This window comes from Callithrix jacchus, chromosome 2, assembly GCF_049354715.1.
Source record: "Callithrix jacchus isolate 240 chromosome 2, calJac240_pri, whole genome shotgun sequence".
Lineage (NCBI taxonomy): Eukaryota > Metazoa > Chordata > Mammalia > Primates > Cebidae > Callithrix > Callithrix jacchus.
Genome location: NC_133503.1, coordinates 19,565,898 through 19,587,475, shown reverse-complemented (window position 1 = coordinate 19,587,475; position 21,578 = coordinate 19,565,898). Strand labels below are relative to the sequence as shown.

General features: G+C 45.0%; 1 protein-coding gene and 1 long non-coding RNA gene across 2 annotated transcripts in view; both read right to left on the bottom strand.

Moving 5' to 3' along the window:
- Window positions 1-21,578, bottom strand: part of GNA12 (G protein subunit alpha 12) — a 119,264-nt gene that overhangs the window by 86,157 nt on the left and 11,529 nt on the right. The gene's annotated exons all lie outside the window — the stretch shown is intronic.
- Window positions 647-21,064, bottom strand: LOC144580640 (uncharacterized). Its single transcript, XR_013530565.1, has 2 exons — window positions 19,564-21,064; window positions 647-17,360 (listed from the first exon to the last, which is right to left on the bottom strand). It is a non-coding gene; the product is annotated as an uncharacterized LOC144580640 (long non-coding RNA).

Sequence of the window (21,578 nt, the reverse complement as noted above, 5' to 3'; positions counted from 1 at the left end):
TCATTTGAGAAGAGGCCTCAAAGTGAAATCCATTTACTTGAAACCATACTGCACAGATTTCATAAGGTGGCAAAGAAGTAAAGAAGGATTGCAAAACCAGAACAACTTCCACCGACAGGCTCCGTTAAACCCTAGCCACCAACACTGCCCAACAGCTCTGCTCAGTCTGACCTGCAGCCGTGCTGGCCTCTGATGTAGCCACGTCTTCCCTGCGGGACAGACGTTGCGGAAATTGGTGCTCCCTTCAGAGGGATTCTGTTGACAGCTGAAAAACACAGTCCTGCAGGCCATGTAGGAAACCAGTGTCCACTTCTCAAAAAGCCCCTCCATTAAGAACCAGGTGAAAAGTCCCATTTTGCATCCATCTTATAAAACGAAAGGAAATCTGTTTTTCCATGTACAGAGCAGCCATTATTTGTCTCCCGAGAGAGGCAGCACCACAGCTTCCTCAGGCACAGTGGGAAGGGACTGTGAGTGCTCAACAGAATCTGCGCTTCAGGCTACTCCTCACCAAAACCCAAGTGAGTCCCTGTGTTACTAATTCCATGAAAAAACTAATTTGTTTCAAGAAAGTCTGAATTCTTCCCTTAAGGACTCTCATTTGCTTTTCCTCAGAATTATGGTAAATAACTTTTTCTTGGCTTGCTTTTTCTTCTAAAGCTGCTAAGACACAGGCAGAGTCCTAAGGCCTTGGTGCTTTGCTAATATCAGGGTCTTGGTGGGCCAGGCATGGTGGCTCACACCTGTAATCCCACCACCTTGGGAGACCGAGGTGGGTGGATCACCTGAGGTCAGGAGTTCAAGACTAGCCTAAGATGATGAAACCCCATCTCTACTAAAAATACAAAATTAGCTGGGTGTGGTGGCACGTGCCTGTAATCCCAGCTACTTGGTAAGCTGAGGTGGGAGAATCACTTGAACCCAAGCGGCAGAGGTTGCAGTGAGCTGAGATTGCGCCACTGCATTCTAGCCTGGGCAACAAACCGAAACCCCATCTCACAAATAAATAAAATCAGAGGGTTTGTGCTCCTATTGGTCAGCGCCATTTTATTTTTAGATGGAGTCTCAATCTGTCACCCAGGCTGGAGTGCAATGGCATGATCTGGACTCACTGCAACCTATGCCTCCCAGGTTCAAGTGATTTTCCTGCCTCAGCCTCCCCAGTAGTTGGGACTATAGGCACATGCCACCATGCCCAGCTATTTTATATATATTTTGTATTTTTAGTACAGATGAGGTTTCACTGTGTTAGCCAGGACGGTCTCAATCTCCTGACTTCATGATCCGCCCCCTTGGCCTCCCAAAGTATTGGGATTATAGGCATGAGCCACCACGCCTAGCCCACATGAAGGTGCAGACATTTATCAGACTCAGCATCTGTCTAGATGCCTAGGAAACCCTACCTCTAATGAGAAAATTGGTAAACAAAGCATATTTGGACTTTTTTGATGGGTTTAAGGATAAACACATATATAAAATCAAAATTAATCCAGAGACCTTTACTTTTTAATTTTTTAAAAAATTTTATTTTCAGAGACAAAGTCTTGCTCTGTTGCCCAGGCTGGAGTGCTGTGGTGTGATCATGGCTCACTGTAGCCTCAAATTCCCAGGCTCCAGCCTCCTGAATAGCTGGGAGCTACCAGCATCCACCACTACACCTAGCTCATTATATTTTTTGTAGAGACAGGGTCTTGCTATGCTGCCCAGGCTGGTCTTGAATTCCTGGCCTCAAGCTATCGTCCTGCCTGGCCTCCCCAAGAATCCAGCAACCTTTAAAAGGTAATTGCTTCCCTTTCTATAACAAGAGGTTACAGTTTCTTCTAAAGCTGCTAAGACATGGGCAGAATCCTAAATCCGTCAGCCTCGGTGACAGATTGAGACTTCAAGCTCTAAGATGAAACAAAGTTTCCAACTGTAAACATTTTTGAGCTTTGAGGAAACTGAATGGCTTTCTCCACAGTCATGTTTTCCTTTTTTAGATTATCTAAAAAAATAGATGAATTCATGCCCATAGTAGAAATTTCACAGGGTATTAAGGGGTATCCAGGAAAGAGTCTCCTCCTAGCTTCCCTTCCCCAGAGGGAACAAATGTTCCCAGTCAGTGGAGTTTGTGTAAGGGGCCATCACTGAGTGATGCCAGCACAGCACTCCTTGCAGGAAGGCACTACAATATCTGCTATACCTCCAGAGGAAGAGGCTGGGGACAAAGCGACAGTCATTTGGGAGAGCTTTCAGGTGGGAAAAAAACAAGACATGCCAAATGATGAGCAGACCAACCCGTGAAGGAAATGAAGATGGAAATGGAGGTAATCGCATATGAGCTGCCAGGGTACAGCTGGAGAAGCAGGAAACAGCGCATTTGTTACAAGATCTGGGAATCTGGAGCCATGTCTCCGTCTGCCCACCTGCAAAGACCCCTTGTCCAGAAGGTGTTGGAACACAGAGATTGTGATGTTAATTTCACTTAACTAGGCCACAGTGTGCCTGATGCAACACTGTTCCTGGGCCTATCTGTGGAGGTGCTCATGATGAGGTTAGGATTAGGACTGTGGGTTCAAAAGGTGGCCTGCCTTCCCCAAGTGGCTTGGCATCTTCCAGTCCCTCAAGGGGCTAAACAGAATGGCAGAGGGAGGAGGACACACCTCTCATTTCCTGCCTTGCTGCTGGAGCTGGGACAGCTCATCCTCTCTTGCTCTGGGACTGGATGTCTGCCATCAGCTACCCTGGTTCTCAGGCCTTCGGACTTGAGCTGAGTTTCAATTACACCTCGGGCTTTCCTGGGTCCCTGGCTTGCCACACAGATCGTGGGACTTCTCAGCCTCCAGGATCACGTGAATGCAATTCCCCAACATAAATCTCCTTTTATACATCTATATATCCTGTTGGCTGCGCTTCCTTGGAGAACCCTGACTGAGATCAAGGAGACCTGTGGCTGAGGCGCTGAAGTGAGTAAGACTCACCCTGGACCCAGGGTGTGCAATGAGTATGTGCTCAAAATGGCCGCACTTTCAGTTTCCATCTGGTATGCTTCCCGAACCCTGCAAGTCAACATTTAAGAATTCCTATAACCTGAATTAAAGAGAGTTAAAGACATCGGAATAAAGCCCTTCTGAAGCTCCTCCAAGCTCACAAATAAAATCAAAGGCACAACCCAAGACTTTTAGGAAATTTATTTTATACCCATAAAGTCTTTATTTGAAAGACTTCTCAATGCAGCCTTACCGGACCATCCTATTTAAAACTGCAACCCCCACCAAAAAATTCCTTATTTCCTTTTCCTAGTTGATTTTCTTTTTTTTCGTGGCACAGAATCTCAGAACTGGAAGGAACTCTAAAAGGCTGGGTCAGTAACCCTCTAGATGTGAACTCCTTGCATATAATAGCCTTCCACAGAAGTTTATCAGCCTGTCTGACACACATCCTAGAAAGGGTTCCTGGACTGGCCCCGCACTGCTCCCAAGCACCCTTTCTGTGCTCCCAACAGCACCAGGTGTGCACTGCTCCCCTCCACAGCACTGAAACAATTGCCAGGCATCCCTGCTAGGCATGGCCTGGGACACATTCTCTGTTTCATTTCTAATGGCTAAAATACAGTAGGCATGTCTCACTCAGTGAGGCCGACAAGAAAATCAACATATCCATGTCTAATCTTGCCCCTTCAACCCAATCCTGTCCCTCTGTCAAAGCCACCATGTGCCTGGCACTGTGGCAGGCTCCAAGAACACAACAGAGAACCAGACAGACGAGGCTGTGTCCTCGTGAGGCTTCCACATTCACTGGGGAAGGAGCAATTCCAAAAGCAAGTTGACAGGCAAATCGGCAAAGTGTCTGCAGTGCAGCACTGTCTGTGCTCTCAAGGAGGAAGCCAGTCAGCAGACCAACAGTAAAGGGGGCTGCTTCCGTGAGGGCTGTTGGGGAAGGCAGCTCAGGAGGCGGCATTAAGGAGGAGCCGACTGCACAGCAGGGGCAGGAGGAGCTTTCCTGGTAGAAGGAATCTCATGCGCGAAGGCCCTAAGCTTGACATTTTTGAAACACTAAAGAAAACAAGGGAGAGGCTGGAGCCTGTGGGAGAGGTGACTCTTGACGCAGCTTGGGGTACAGGACTATACTGGGGGCCCAGGCTCCACGCTGCAGGTAGCCATATGCCTCTGCCAACCACCTCAGGGCCAAGCACTGGACAACCAGGGACCATCCTGATAGCCCAGAGCCTGGAGAAATTATTCAAACTAGCCAATTCTAAACCACAGATGCTGCCTTGTCCATTTCTTTTCAGAAACCACAATCAAGGCTCTTGCCCACCAGTCCATTTCCCTCTGTCTCCTGACCCAGCCTGGCGCTCCCCATCGGGTCCTGTGTGCTGTGCCTCCTGTTTCTAGGATCTGTGAGCACAAGCTCGGTCCTCACAACAGTCACCTGATGTCATCAAATCCCAGAGACATTTCCCATTACTCCTCTGCTCCTCTCCATCTACAAAGTCAATTTTTCATCCATCTGAAAATAAGGGAGATAGTTTTTGAGTTAATTTAATAGCCTTGCTAACCAAGACTTTCCATGAGAAGCAACAGTTGACAGCCCCTGGCAAAACTGGGCCTGCGTGGAACTGACCCAGCGACTCCACGTCTAAGTACACAGCCTGGAGAGACCCTGGCTGCCGTGCATGGAGGCGTGGACATGAACACACAGTGCAGCACTGTTGGCCGCAGAGAAAATGGTAAACAACCTAAATATGCATTCGCAGGGAGCGGATCAGCAGTTATGGTAAGTGACCTGATGGTGGAAAGGAGTAAACTAGATTTTCATGTACCCACATGGACAAGCACACACATGTGCTGCTCAGTAAATCCATTTTTTTTTGTTGTTTGTTTTTCTGAGATGGAGTCTTGATCTTGCCACCTATGCTGCAGTGGTGCAATGGCCCGGTCTCGGCTCACTACAACCTCCACTTCCCTAGTTCAAACAATTCTCCTGCTTCAGCCTCCTGAGTAGCTGGGATTACAGGTGTCTGCCACCATGCCTGGATAATTTTTGTATTTTTTAGTAGAGACAGGGTTTCATCATGTTAGCCAGACTGGTCTCAAACTCCTGACCTCAGATAATCCACCAATCTTGGCCTCCCAAAGTGCTGGAATTACAAGCGTGAGCCACTGTGCCAAGCCTAGCAAATCCATTTTTTAAACAATATATTCAAAATGATATCATTTCTTATAAATTCTTAAAAACAAGTAAAATATATATTGATTATGGACTCAAAACACGCACAGAACACGAACTGAATACATACATATCCAGCTCACGCCAGGGTTTCTTCAGCAGGAATGGCAGTAGCAGCAGTGACAGAGAGAATGATACTGAGGCTAATACTCACTGAACACCTCCTCTGTCCAGGCACAAGTCTAGGACACATTAACTCTTTCAATTCTTAAAGCAGCCGCAAGATAAGCATGATTACTGTCCCCATTTCACAGATGAGAAAACTCAGACTAGAGAAATGATCAAGAAAGTGCAAAGCACCCCAGTACTTCTTATCAACTCCTCAGCCCCCACCGAGTCAGTCTGGTCTTTGCAACTCTCCACTGATGCCCCTGCTCTCAGTCTTGCCCACTTCTATCTCCTAACCCTGAAGGAGGTCTACACTTTTACAGTCCCCACTTAGCACACAGTGGTCCTTTTAAAAACACAGTAGGGTCAGTTCACCTCTCTACTTAAACCTTCCAATAGCTTCCCATCATACTCCACTATTTTTCTCTATTTATTTATTTTTGAAATGGAGTCTCGCTCTGTTGCCCAGGCTGGAGAACAATGGTGTGACCTCGGCTCACTACAACCTCTGCCTCCCAGGTTCAAGCGATTCTCCTGCCTCTCGGTAGCAGGGATTACAGGCACCCACCACCATGCCCAGCTCATTTTTTGCATTTTTAGTAGAGACAGGGTTTAACCACGCTGGCCAGGCTGGTCTTGAACCTGACTTCAGATGATCCGCCTGCCTCGGCCTTCCAAAGTGCTAGGATTACAGGCATGAGCCACCATACCTAGCCCATACTCCACTTTAAATGAGAAGTCCTTACACAGCCTGCAAGACTGTATATCCTCCTCGACTCTGGCACCGCATGTCCACCTGCTCTCTCGCCCTCGCTCACTCTGCTCTCCCCACACCGGCCGCTCCGCTGTCTCTGTGGAGACATTATATATTTCTTCACTTATTCATTATTTGTCCCTAACCTGACCATCACACAGACAACAAGGATCTCTGTCTGTTTTGGCCACTGCTGTTATTTCCAATACTCAAAAGAACACCTTGGCACTCAGATGTGGAACAAATGAATGAAAGCAGCTGATCCAAGGTCACCGAGCCAGGAAGGGTAAAGTCAGGATTCCAGTCCAAGCAGTCTGGTTCCAGTATTAGGACTGGGGAGGAAAATGAAATATAGAAGAAATATCTAAAGTATGACAAATGTTGTCCTATTCATTGTGAATAAGGTAATACTTTCTTATTAATTATCTCTTCCTTCCCTCCTTTTTCTCTCCTTTCTCTCCCTCCCTTCCTTTCTTTAGTTTTATTTATTTATTTCTGAGATGGAGTCTCACTGTCACCTAGGCTGGAGTGCAGCGGCGTGATCTGGGCTCACTGCAACCTCCGCCTCCTGGGTTCAAGGGATTCTTCTGCTTCAGTCTCCCAAGTGGCTAGGACTACAGGCGTGCACCACCATGTCTGGCTAATTTTATTTTGTATTTTTAGTAGAGATGGGGTTTCACCATATTGGCTAGGCTGGTTTTGAACTCCTGACCTCGTGTTCTGCCCACCTCAGCCTCCCAAGTGCTGGGATTACAGACGTGAGCCACGACACCCAGCTTCTTTAACTTTATTTATTTATTTTTTGAGACGGAGTTTCGCTCTTGTTACCCAGGCTGGAGTGCAATGGCGCGATCTCGGCTCACCGCAACCTCCGCCTCCTGGGTTCAGTCAATTCTCCCTCCTCAGCCTCCTGAATAGCTGGGATTACAGGCACACACCACCATGCCCAGCTAATTTTTTGTATTTTTAGTAGAGACAAGGTTTCACCATGTTGACCAGGATGGTCTAGATCTCTTGACCTCGTGATCCATACGTACACTATACATGAATTAGTTTCAAATGTACTAGAACACCTGCTTTCATAGTTAGGAAACTAAACAAAAAAAAAAGTACTAGAACACTGTAAGATTGCTCTTAATGTTTCAAATGGGACTATAGTTCACTATAACATATTAAAATTAATTCAATGAACACAGAATGATTCTCTACACAGCTATCATTAAGAACATCAATTATTTACATATTCTGTGTAATTCTGCCGTTAAAAAACTGGCCATCTGACATAGAACAAAGTTTCTTTACAACATCAGTACTGACCTCTGGGGCTGGGGAATTCTGTTTTGAGGCATCTCATGCACTGCAGGATGGTCAGCAGCATCTCTATCCATCGATGCTGGCAGCACCCATCAGTGTCACAACCAAACACGTCTGTAGATGCTGCTAAATGTCCCCCTGGGGAGCAGTCTCCCCAACTGAGAACCACTATTAGAGGCTAGACAAACTACAGCTTGTAATAAAGAAAATACTTATAATAAAGAAAGAACAAGAGGCCTTACACAGTGGCTCACGCCTGTAATCCCAGCACTTTGGGAGGCCAAGGTAGGCAGACTGCCTGAGGTCAGGAGTTCGAGACCAGCCTGGGCAACATGTTGAAACCCCATCTCTACTAAAAATACAAAAATTATCTGGGCATGGTGGCACACCCCTGCAGTACCAGCTCCTCAGGTGGCTGAGGTGTAAGAATCACTTGAACCCAAGAGGTAGAGGTTGCAGTAAGCCGAGACCTCATTCCACTGTGGGTAACAGAGCGAGACCTTGTCTCAAAAATAAAAGAAAAGGACGAGTAAATAAAAGGAGGTGGATCAAACCGGCCTTTCCTACAGGTTTCATTTTCTGTTTCCACTTGTTCTTTCTGATCAGCCTCACAACCCTTTTGTGGTCCCCTGTAACAACTAGAAGGCTGTAAGGAGGGCCACAAGCCCCTGGGACAGGTAGAATTCTAAAGAAGGGTATTCATCAATCAGAAATCTAGGTGAAAGGCCTTTGCAGAGGTAATTAAGGTTACCAATCAGCTGACCTTAAAATAGGGAGATTTTCCGGGATTACCCCGCGGGCGGGCCTGATGGAGTCACCAGTCCTTACAAGCAGATGCGGAAAGTGGAAAAGTCTGGCAGGTTCCTAGTGACCTGCTGCCAGTTCCGAGATACAGGGGCTGCAATCAAGACCAGAGGGAGGCCTCTAGGAGCTGAGGGAGGCCAGAAAGGAAACCGGACCTCAGTCCTACAGCTGCAAGGACCTGAACTCTGCCATAACCTGAATGACTTTGGATGCCAATGCATTCCCAGAGCCTCCGAAAAGGAACACGGTCTGGCTGGCACCTTCCTGTCAGTCTCACCACATTCAGAGCAACCAACTGAGCCATGCTGTGCCCAGAGCAACTAGGAGCCATGCTCTGACCCAAGCAACTAGTAGCTAACAAATAAATGTTTTAAGGCCCTAAGCTTGTGGTAATCTGTTACAGCGGCAATAGAAAACCAAAACAGCTGTGAAGGTATAAGTGCCTCATTACTGAAAGGTAAGTTTATAAATGAGAAACACAATAATCAAAAGCAGTCCCCTGAAGAAATTCCCTAGTCTGCATAATAAAACACAAATGATCCAAATAAACAAATGGGCAAAGTATCTTTATAGCCATATCTCCGAAGAAGATATACCCATTGATCCATAAGCACATAACAAGATGCTATACCTCATTAGCCATCAAGGAAATGCAAATCGAAACCAGGATGGCTGGAATCCAAAGGAGAGAAAAACACAAGCGCTGTTCCACCCCACAGATGTTATTGGTGGGGACAGAAATGGTCTGGCCAATTCAGAAAACACTTGGGTAGCTTGTCAGAATGTTGAACACACGATAACCATTTGACTCAGCAATTCCACTCCTAGGTATATACCCAAGAGAAATGAAAACACGTTCGCACAAAAATTTGCACACGGATGTTTATAGCAACATCATAACAGACAAAAAATGGAAAGAACCTAGATGTCCACTGACTGAGGCACAGATAAACAAAAGCATGGATGAACCTTGAAGAAACTATGCTAAGAAATCAGTCACAAAAGACAACTTACTGTACAATTCCATTTACATAAAATTTTTGGAAAAGGCAAAACACTGGCATGGAGAGTAGGCTGGTGGTCGCCTGGGGCTGGAAAAGGAAGTGGGTGAAAAAAGTGCAGTGGTTGCCAGTGGATGCAGGGTTTCTTTTTAGGGTGATGAAAATGCTTTAAAATTGACTGTGGAGATGGTTGCACAACTCTGTAAATAGACTATAAGCCACTGAATTGTAGGCTTTAAATGAGTGCATAGTATGATATGTGAGTTACAGCTCAATAAAGCTTTTTTTTAAAGTTGAGGCAAGGCATGGTGGATCATGCCTGCAATTCCAGCACTTTGGGAGGCTGACATGAGAGGATCACTTGACACTAGCCCAGGAAACATGCAAAACCCCATTTCTACAAAAAAATAAAAAATAAATTTAAGAAGTTAAAAAGTTGAAAAAGAAAGTCCCCAGTGCCGTAAAACATAGAGCATCGAAGTGACACTAAGTGTGCCAGCTGCTAGTTTTACAGACCTGCTCCACCAGCCAGTCACCAGGTCCTGGTTCACTGACCCCTCTGGCCTCTGCCTTGTAATCTTCCAAACAGGAAACTCCTCTATGTCTTTAAAAATTTTTCACTTTAGAAACAGAATCACTCTGTCACCAGGCTGGAGTGCAGTGGTGCAATCATAGCTCTCTGCAGCCTCAAGCCATCCTCTTACCTCAGCCTCCCACATAACTGGGATTACAGGCATGCACCACCATGCCCAGCTAATTTTTAAAAAATTTTTAGTAGAGATGGGATCCCACTATGTTGCTCAGGCTGGTCCTCAATTGCTGGCCTCAGGAAACCTCCTGCCTTGGACACCCAAAGTGCCAGGATTACAGGCACAAGCCACTGCACCCAGCCTGCATCCATGTTTTCATCAACACAGACAAAACTCCACAGGAATCACTCTCAATTTACAAACGTGTTGTCTAGGTGAAAGATGCCAATCAATTATTCTCTGGTTAATGTTCTGCTTATTTTTGGCTTAAGAATCTGTGTGATAATGCTTAAAGATGTACTGCACGACAGGCTGAGAAACAGAATCATTCCGATCACTCCCACTGCATCCTAAGAAGAGACTCCCTGGCTTCTTTAACAGTGGGGATGTGCTGCCTCCCGGGACAAGGTGACTGTCTTGCTGCTGACCCAGGCAGAAAGACCACAAGAATGAATTAACCAACTAGGGTTCCCTTCCATCGTAGAGATAGTGTGAGAAAATGGATGTCAGTCTCCAGCTGACCACAGAGAAATTATATCCAGGTGTTGGCACTTACAGAGAAGAATGACTACAGAGCTGCTTTAATCATCTACTCAGGAAACTCCCAAATTCTATCAATGACTCTATATAAGGAAACAAGGCTTGCAACTCCAAACTCACTCCCTGGGTGGCCCCAAGCAAAACAATTCACCCGAACGGTGTCCCTTATGGACAATGGAAATTCCTCCAGTTATTCTATTTTCTCAATTCCCTGCTCCTCGTTTCCCTCCACCTTAGCAAGACAGTGATGAACAATGCTAGGTAAGCTCCTTAGATTCCTGTGGCAAGGTAAGTCTAGCAGTGAAGGGCGAATTGCCAAGAAACATGAAGCTATACTTCATGAAGTATATGCCTATATGCCTGCTCAGTGGAATCCTGACCTTCATGTTACTATAACATCGAAAATGTTTTGTTGACAAGAGCATCAATATTAAAATTTGGCTTTCAAGTTCTCTAAGACCTTTTTCCTATACTTATTACAAGAATTTATTTATACATCCAACAATATTCAAGTGTCTACTATGTGCTGGCATGGTGCTAGGCCCTAGGGACACAGGGGGGAATTGGACCAGGCCCCTGCATGCCCGCCTAGGCTGACATTCCAGGATGTGATGACTAGAACTATGTAAATGTGATGTCCACATAAACAAGGATGATTCAGATTAACACCAACATTTCTTAACAAATCCAGCTAAAAAAATGTTAGAATGTATTTTACTCAGCCTTCCCATTCTGTCTTTTAACTTTTTACCTAAACCTACAATTCTGAAGTTTCTATTGGAAGCTATGCTTCCTTTGAGATGTTCTTCTTAATAGGTTTTTCAACCATACAGCGATAGCATTCCAATTACTATCGCTGTATGGTTGAAAAACCTATGAATCAGGTTTCACCAGGGTAATTTCTTCGGAATTCAGAAATCTACCTACTGCAACTAGTATCTGTAAACTGTCCAGTAACCAAGAGTGGTAGTTTTAACTACTGAGTTATGTGGGCCTGAGACCTAGCACACTCTTGCCTCCCCAATCCAAAATATATCTTACGGAAGTCTCTTTCTTAAATCCTCATAAAGATTGAAGGGCCAAGAACGGTGGCTCTCACTTGCAATCCCAGCACTATGGGAGGCCAAGGTGGGAGGACTGCTTGAGCTCAAGAGTGTGAGACCAGCCTCAATTAATCAATCAAAATAAAAAGAAAAAAGACTGAAAGGCCAAGGGCAGGAGGATTGCATTAGCCCAGGAGTTTGAGACCAGGCTGGACAATACAATGAGTCCTCGTTGCTCCAAAAACTTAGCTGGGCGTAGTGATATGTACCTGTGTTCCCAGTTACTCAGGAGGCTGAATTGAGAGGATCACTTGAGCCCAGAAAGTCAAGGCTGCAGTGATCTGTGATTACATCACTGCACACCAGCTTGAGTGGCAGAGTGAGACTCTGTTTACAAAAGAAAGATTTAAAGACAATGAGTTGCAAAGGTGTCGAATGAGATAATACTCAACTCCCCCAGTCCCTGAGAGTGTCTGCTAAGCCCACTCCTAAACATGATAAAAAGGTGCACCACGGATTCACTATCAGAGTCCTGTGCCTATTCCCCGGCCTCCCGTTACAGGAATTCAACATGGTTTAAGAGATTAAAGATGTCAAGTCTTTCAGGGACACTACAATTACCAACCACTCTGATGGCCTTGAAAAAAGTAACTTTAATTATCAGTAACTATTCGTACATTATTTGTAACCAAAAACGTGGGGTCCCAGCCATCTATGGCAGGCTTTGTTGGAGGGCCTTTTCCACACTTCCTGGTGTAGTCCAGAGACAGCCTCATGCCCTTAAGAGCCCTCCTCTCAGCTTCATCCAGCACACACACAAACCCGAGGGACCTGCTTTCCCCAGCTCCACAGAGACAAGAATGAAGGAACTATTTATATAAAAGGCTACTTATCTGACTGAAGACGGATAGCAGTAAGGGCAAAAGTGTGTTCTGACACTCCAACTTCTACTGCAGCCCCAATTCAGAACTTTATGATGGCTGGCAGGAAGAGTGCTTGGGGAAGGTAACAGGAACAGATGGTATAAGATAGAAGAAACGAGAACCTTAAAGAATTAGACCATCATTCTTTGGTCTTTCAAGCATGCTAATAATAACCCTCTGCAGATTTAGCAAAATAAAACTGTTTTGGAAGAGGCCAGTCATTATTTAAAAGAATTAGAACAATTCGTTCAATAAGCACTTAGGAAGAGTCTGTTACAAGCTGGAATACAGGAAAAAAAAAGCAATCCTCAACGTCAAAGGATCTTGCATTCCAGTTGGCTAGGCAAACAAAACTAACTAAAAACAATTAAAAATTTAAAAAGCATGTTGTAGACATAATAAAGCACAAACTACACATTAGTATTTATAAAACCCAATGCAAATGAGTAATTTTCATGGAATAAAGAACATGCAGTAAAATTACATAGAGAAAGAAAGAAGCAGAGTCTAAGATTCTTTTTCCTGTAAAAATAATGTGCAGTCTAGCACACCGAGATAAGAGTAATAAAAACAAATCCCCTTTACAGAGAAATGCTCATCACATGTTAGTTAGTATCGTTACCATACGCCACCACCATCATTTTTTTGTTCACATTCAAAACATGGTTCCTAAAAGACTGTTCATTCCTTTTCCAGTTAAACGTATCACACCCATGTCCACCTGTCTCAAAAATGGTATTTTCAACATCAGCGCTTTCAAAACATTTCCAGGATCTGACCGCTTCCTAGCATCTCCACTCCTAACACGCTGGTCCCATAGATCACTGACGGCCTCTCACCATCCCCAGGTCCAACTGGTCTCTCTCAGCAGGCGACGGCCAGAGCCACCGTGTGAATGTCCAAATCAGATCCTGCCACTCCTCTGCAGAAATCCTCAGGGACAAAGAACTTCCCATACACAGGTTTGCACCAGCCTCTGCCCATTCAGGGTGGTCTCCTCCCTCACTGCACAGCCACCACACTGGCTCCTCTGGGTCTGCTGAGGCCTTTGCACTTGTAGTGCTCTCCCTGATACCTCTGCAGGTGACTCCCTGCCGCCCCTGACATGGACACACTCTCATCCTGCTTTCTTCTGCCCCCAGCACTTGTTGCCTTCTAATATTTCCTAAGATGTGCCTGTTTACCCTATGGACACTAGAATGTAAGCTCTACGCAGCAAGGATTTGTTTCTAATAATGTATCCTGGGCACCTGACACAGAGAAGGTGCTCGATAGATATAGTTGATTAACTGACTTATTAAAAGCTGTGTAGTGTCACACACCACAATTCAATCAGTTATCCCCGACAGCTGACAATTGGGTCGTTCCAGAATTTTAACAATGCAAACCAAACTGCAGTAAAAATCCCTGCTGCTCAAAGTGTGGCTAAGGACCGACAGCAGCGTGGCCATCACCTAGGAGCTTACAGACTGGCAGCATTGCAGGCCCTTTCCCAGGCCTGCTGAATAGAACCTGCATTTTAACAGGACAGCAAGTCCAAGAAGCACTTTCTGACGAAGGACAAGCAAGAAGGCCCCTCTCCCTCAGGCCCTGTAAGGGTGAGGACAGACACCTGGCTTGCCTCCTCCTAGACCTCATCCTGGGCAGTACCCAAGACTCCATGACCATCTCTAAACATCAGAATGCCCCCAGAAAAGAGGTTATGACAATCTACACCCTAAATCCAGGTACCCAACAGGAAACAAACAGCACACTCAAATTAGGAACTATTCACAAAGGTGTGGGGGAAGCACAAACCTTTGAGGTTCAATTAGGGGATACTGAACCTTACTCTCTTCCCTCCCTCCCTCCGAGCCCTTGCTAGGACTCCTCACTGGCCAACCAGAAGCCAGAAAGCACAACATGTGCTGCTAGAATCTACACAGGTCAGCCCAAAAAGGACAGAGGACTGCCAGAGGTGGAGAGAGAGGGAGGAAAAGGGCAGAGAGAAGCTCTCCAGCACGTGCCTCCCAAGCAGTATATGAAGATGCTTTCTCTCTTCCCAAAAGGGGTGTGTTTTCATTTGACAGGATAATATTAAGACGCCATGAAGAAAATGTAAACTAGGGAAGGGCGTGCTGGAGAAAGGGAGCTATCTTAGAGAGGAGGAGAAGTGCGTTTGTGCCAGCATACAGCTGCTGTGGTCGTTTCTGGCTGAGAAGGTATTTGAGCTGACGGGAGGTTAAGGGCTGCTATAATTTTGTAAACAGGAAAGCAGCCTTAAGAAAAATGCCTGAGAAAGCGTGTGTTGGCGTTTGTGTCCAGGACACTGAAGGAAGAAGTATGCAGGGCAGAGAAGCCAGGGAAATGGCTGTGGTGGGACTGCAGACACAAAGCAATTGTGGCAGCTAAAAAGAATAAGTCTTTAGAGCACGTTCGTTCCAATGTTCATCCTGACATTCCCACCACCAAGGTGACAATAAGCATATAAAAAGATGTTCCACACCATATTTCACAAGGGCACTGCTAATTAAAACAATGAGATGCCATTCCTCACCTCTTGGAGTGGCTAAAATCCAAAACAGACAATGCCATATGGTAGCAAGGGCACAGTGGCTCATGTCTGTAATCCTAGTACTTTAGGAGGCTGAGGTGGGTGGATCACTTAAGGTCAGGAGTTCGAAACCAGCCTGGCCAACATGGTGAAACCTCATTTCTACTAAAAATACAAAAAATTAGCCAGGTGTGGTGTGGTGAACACCTGTAATCCCAGCTACTCAGGAGGCTGACACAGGAGAATTGCTTGAACCCGGGAGGCAGAGGTTGCAGTGAGCTGAGATTGCGCCATTGCACTGTAGCCTGGGCAACAGAGCAAGACTCTGTCTCAAAAAAAACAAACATACTTGTACCATATGGTTCAGCAATTAACTGCATTTCAAATGAGTTGAAAACATGTCTACACAAAAGCCTGCACACAGGTGTTTACCACAGCTTTATTTATAATTGCCAAAACTTAGAAGCCACCAAAATGTCCTTCAGCAGGTAAACGAATAAACAGAGTATGGTACATCCAGACAAAGGTATACAACTCCATAATGAAAAGAAATCAACTAGTATGCCATGAAGAGACACAGAGACCTTGAAAATGTATTGCCAAGTGAAAGAAGCCAGTGTGAAAAGGCTACACGTTGCCTGGTTTCAACTCTAGGACATTTTGGAAAAGGAAAAACGGATATAGTAAATGCTCAGTGGTTGTCAGAGGCTGAGGGGAGACAGGGAAGGAACGATGAACTGGTAGAACACGGGATTTTTAGGGGCAGTGAAACTATTTTGAATGATGCCATTATATTAGAGACATTTGTCAAAACTCACAGAACTCTACGACACAATGAGTAAACCCTAATGCAAACTATGGACTTTAGTTAATAATATATTAATATTTACTCACAATTTTCAGAAGTGTACCACACTAATACAAGATGTACTTGTAGGGGAAAGCAGGTGTGGAGGAGATGGAGTATGTGAGAAATCTGTATTTTCTGCTCAGTTTTTCTGTAAACCTAAAATTACTCTAAATGATAGAGTATATTAATTTAAAATAAATGAAAGAAGCCAGACACAAAAGATCACATGTTATAAGATTCCGTTTATATGAAATATTCAGAATAGGTAAATCCATAGAGACAGAAAGCAGATGAGTGGCTGCCAGGGACTGAGAAGGGGAGGGAATGGGGAGTGAGTGGCTCATGCCTGTAATCCTAGTACTTTAGGAGGCTGAGGCGGGTGGATCACTTAAGGTCAGGAGTTCGAAAGCAGCCTGGCCAACATGGTAAAAAACCTCATTTCTGAGGTGTCCAGATCTCCTTCTGGGGTGATGAGACTGTTTTGGAACTTGATAGAGGTGGTGGGTGAACGACACAATGCATGTACTAAATGCTACTAAATGTACACTTCAAAATCGTTAATGTTGTGGTATGTGAATTTTACCTCCATTATTTAAAAAAGCAGAGTGAAAACAAAAAGGTCGTATTAATGAAACTTCCACTGGTCAGGTGAAGCTTGTAATGTCTCATAGGAATTCAAACACTGTGGGCCAGACTGATGGCACCTAAACTGAGGGGATAACCACCAAACCGACTGCTGTGAGGGAACCACAGGGGCTTCTGCATAACCAGGAAGGGACAGTGGGGCTGGGCTGGCTGGTCAGCAGTGCAGAGGAGAGAAGAAGACTCCCGACTGCAGTGACACCAGGACTAGACTTAGAACAGGGCAGATGGCAGGATCAATGTCAAAACCACTCAGAAAAAGGAGTTATAATGAAGGAAACAACCTATTTATTACAAAAAATACCAAAGAAAATAAATATCCATGTGTATCTATCATGAGGTATTGCTAATTAACTACAAAAACATCAGGCACATTTTTGTAGAAGACTCAAGATTGAAATCTTTTAACCTACTTCAAAAACACCTACATTTAAAACATTCTCCCTACCCCCAATATTTTTTGTTTGCTTGGCATTTTTTTTGAGATGGAGTCTTGCTCTGTTGCCCAGGCTGGAGTGCAGTGACGTGATCTTGGCTCACTCCAAACTCTGCCTCCTGGTTTCAAGCGATTCTCCTGCCTCAGCCTCCTGAGTAGCTAGGACTACAGGCACCTGCCACATGCCCAGCTAATTTTTGTAATTTTAGTAGAGACAGAGTTTCACCATGTTAGTCAGGCTGCTCTTGAACTCCTGATCTCGTGATCCCCCCACCTCAGCCTCTTAAAGTACTAGGATTCCAGGCACGAGCCACCGCGACCGGCCTGTTAATTTTTTTAATTAATGAAAGACTAGATAGGGCATCTTACTTTGCCAGAAGAGTTCTACTTTGCTCCAGATAACAGGAAAGAACTCAGGCAAGTTGGTGGCTCTTTTCCGGAAGTTACCAAAACTGAAGAAACAAGACAAGTTTCCAATTAAAAAAGAAAATGCCGAAGATATTGTGGTCTCCTTGGCAGATAGTTACACATTCTAAAAATATTCAAGATTACAAAAATGTTAAAGCAAGATTCAAACCAGAAATTCAGTTAAAACACCTGCAATTCAAAATGAAAACTTCCTGAAAACTGCAGAGGAATTCATACAGGGAGAAAAGGCTTTAAATAATCACTACTGGACAGCTAAATTATATTCCTAAGGATGTGTACTATAATATCACTATCACCAATGCAGTTTCTAAACTAATGTTTGCTGCAGAAAATCTATTTATTTTTATTTTTTTAGAGCTAGGATGTCACTCTGTCATCAGGCTGGAGTGCAGTGGCACGATCATAGCTTACTGTAATCTTGAACTGCTGCAGTCAAATAGTCCTCCTGCCTCAGCTTCCCAAACTGCTGGAATTACAGGTGTGAACCTTCACATCCAGCCAGTGTTGTAATATGGTACAGGGAGGCAGCTGGAGAAAGATCAAAGTGTTGCCTACCAAGCTGGTTGTAGGTGCCTGCCCCCAAGTCTTCTAACTCACATCACCTGAACGCACTACATTCAACACCAGGAAAACAAACAAAAGGATTCCTATTCTAGGGACTTCAGTTTAGCAGGTGGCCAAAGAAATAAACTTCCCTCTACTCCAAAGGAGTCTTCCTTAGTGGATACACCCACAGGAAAATGGCCCGCTTGACCAGGCATGGTGGCTCATGCCTGTAATCCGAGCATTTTGAGAGGCTGAGGTGGGTGGGTTGCTTGAGCTCAGGAGTTTGAGACCAGCCTGGGCTACATGGCAAAATCTACAAAAAACTTCATTTTTCTCTACAAAAAGTTTTTAAAAGTTAGCCAGATGTGGTGTTGTGTCTGTAGTCCCAGCTACTTGGGAGGCTAAGGTGAGAGGATGGCTTGGGCCCAGGAGATGGAGGTTGCAGTGAGCCAAGATCACATCACTGCACTCCAACCTGGGCAACATAGCCAGATCCTGTCTCAAAAAAAGTAAAGAAAAGAGAAAAGAAAAGAAAAAAGAAAATGGTCTACTCATTATATTAAGTACAAAGGGCTCACCACAGTGAGAGCAGAGAGAAAGAGGCCCTTTGCAGCCATCCGCCCTGACAAACAGGTCCCTGCCCCAAGCAGTTTAAAATCAGGGACTAGAGAGGAAAAAGTCTTAGAATTGGAAAATACTCCATCTTTATTCTTTTGTGGGGATAGATAAGAAACACTAAGGCTTCTTTGAACACTGACGTTTAGGTACATGTGTTTTGGGCAAATGCCTGAAGGAGTCCAGTGTCTCTCTAACTCCTAACTCTACAGTAGAGGCTTGCCGGGGAAGGAGCGGGGCGCTGCTGACAGTGGGCAAGATTCAGACAGGTCCCCAGGCATCATTGTTAATTACCATTCTGTTCCTTCCTGTCTCCCATGTACTTATGAGATCTGTGGCAATGCTATCTGAGTTTTCCATTTATCTCATCAACTCTGCCATTTCCCTCTGCATCTCCTCTGAATGCTTTCTCATATCCTGGAGCTCTTGTTTTATATAATCTACATGCTTATTATTCTTATACAACATAAAGCACTCTTGGGCAGGCTACTTCTCTGTCATAGTTTCCCTTCTTCTCCTGTTATTCATCTGTCTTTTGGTGCTATTTTTCCTCCCAACCTCTTCTTTGGGAACACAGTGCTTCGGAGCTGCCATGTCTTCCCTTTCCCGGGTCTCCGTGCTAGCCCTCCACCAGCCTGTTCTCAGATGAGCTTGAGGCCAATTTTCCCTGATTCTATTTCTACCTTCTTTGTCTTCTTGGACCAAAGCTAGAGTTTGACAGATGGACGCTGCTTTCAATCCTTGTCTGAGGAAAGGAAGGTGATGACAGCTGGGAACTTGGTCTGAGGCTAGTGGACTTTCTCCGCTAGCTAGTAAGTGCCCTGACCTCCAGCGGATTCCCACCTCGAGCTGTGGTCAGCACAGAGCTCTGGATGCCTCCGCACTTCCTGCCTCCACCAAGGGCCCTTTCAAGTGTTCTCCCAGAACTTTTCCCTGGACTTCTATTCCCAACTCTGGGTCTGTTTTCCTACAGATGGGAAGGTATCAGAACGTTTAGGGCTGCAACAGCTCTTTCTTTCCTCCACACCACTTTTAGGGGCTGAGGTCAGGAAATGTACTACATACCCTAGAATCTTCTTTTTGCCTCAGCTGCTGTGTTCACACTCATACAAGTCACAGTGTTTCTTCCTGTGCTCCCAAGTCTAGAATCTATTTGGAAATCAAAACAGGAGTCAGGTGGATAGAGATGAAAATACTGGCCTTCTGTCTAAAGAGTTTGGTTTCGGGATTGCAGCCAAGAAGGCTGTTGACCACTGCCATAGTGGGACAAACGCAAGGGAGGTGGCCCCTACAGCTCTGGAAGGAGGAAGGTATGCTCCCTGTGGGCAGGGCAGCTTCCAGAGATGGAGGGAATCTACAGGGCTTGAGCCCTGCCTGCTTACTAACTTCTCCAAAACCGACCAGTCAAGCAAGTCACTCCTTCCCCAAGCAAAGGGGAATAAGGGATGGCAGGAGAAGGCAAGAGAATCATAGTAGCCGAGATCTCTCTGCAAGGAAACATGAGGCTAGGAAAGTGAGAATCCCTCCCATCAGAGTAAATCCCACCCTGACCTTGCAGGCTTACTCGGAGGATCAAAGACATAACAGATAGGTTGCTTCAAAAACACAAGCCAGGCGGGACGTGGCGGTGTGCACCTGTGTCCTAGCTACCCAGGAGGCTGACGTCGGAAGATCACTTGAGCCCAGGAGGTCCAAGCTGCAGTGAGCTGTGATTGCGCCACCGCACTTTAGCCTAAGTGACAGAGCAAGATGCCGTCTAAAAAAATTAAATTAATTAAATTAAAAACCCCAATAAAACAAAAACCAAAAGCTCCCAATGCTCGGAGAAAGTATCATTCCTTTCAGGTTGATGGTCTTCTCATCTCCTCAGCTTCCACAGTGCCTAGCACATAAACACCCACTTAATAGGCATTTGTTGACTTGGTGTCCTAAGATGATTACTTTTAATGAGACATCTACTTTAACTAGTACATTCTGGTAGTCCTGGCATGTTTAAAAACAGTCTCACTGTGTTACAGTCATACCAAATAAGTACTGATAAGAAGGTAAATGACTAGTTCTCTATTTCTCAATTCTGACCAGCTCATCTCCTAGGGAGTTTCGCCTCTTGTTCCACATCACTCCATACTTTTAACAGAGTTTTTGATCTGTATCTAATCAAGTCATCAGAACCTTAGGGAAAAAGTTCCTCTCCCCACCCTAAAACTAAAATTATGGAACTTCATTTTCTTAAAAAAACACAAATGGTCACAAAAGTATAAATAGTTATTAGTCATCTCATGTGCACCAAGAATTGTAGATATAAAACTGAGTATGAGTGGAAAACACAGATGAAAAGTCCTGTTAACAAGTATTATACAAATAAACATCTGAACAAGCTATTCCCTCTTACTTGTGATGGAAACCGGAAGGCAGGTGAGACTTTAAGTAATGACTCCCTTCCTTCCCTGGTTATCTCAAGGGTTTGCCTTGGAATACTGTGTATCTTGTCTAAAAAGATGTGCAAAATGTTACCTTGAAAATGAATGCAATTTGCATCCCATGGAGTTGTCAGTGACTGTTGGTATCTCACCTTGATTGAGCATCAAACTGCTTTGTTACAAATTCCTCCGCAGCCTGAATCACTGATTTTGGCCCCGGGAAACGGCTACACTAGTCCAGATGGATGTCTTCATATATCTTATAGACAGTCGAATGGCGTCTTCCACTAGACAAGGGCTTCCCTGTCCTCCAAGTGACTTTCCCAGTGATGTCCCAGCTCACGCCCTGTCCTCCCGTTCGTTGTGTTTCCTGTCCCCAGAGAAGCCAACTAGGAATCAGCCCCACAAGGCCAGGACCATGTCTCTTCTACTCAGTACCATACACACAGCACAGCACAGAGCCTAGCTCTGAACAAAGAGCAGGTCCTCTTGTGGACCTGGCATCTAGCCTGGCCTTTCCCAGGTGCAACCAGGGAATCCCCACTGATTTTCCCAAACAAGAACTCTAGGGCTATGAGGAGTCCATACCACTTATTGTCACTGGAATGCTCCACCACGGTGACAGGAGAATTAACACAGATTCTTTGGGTCTCAGTGTTC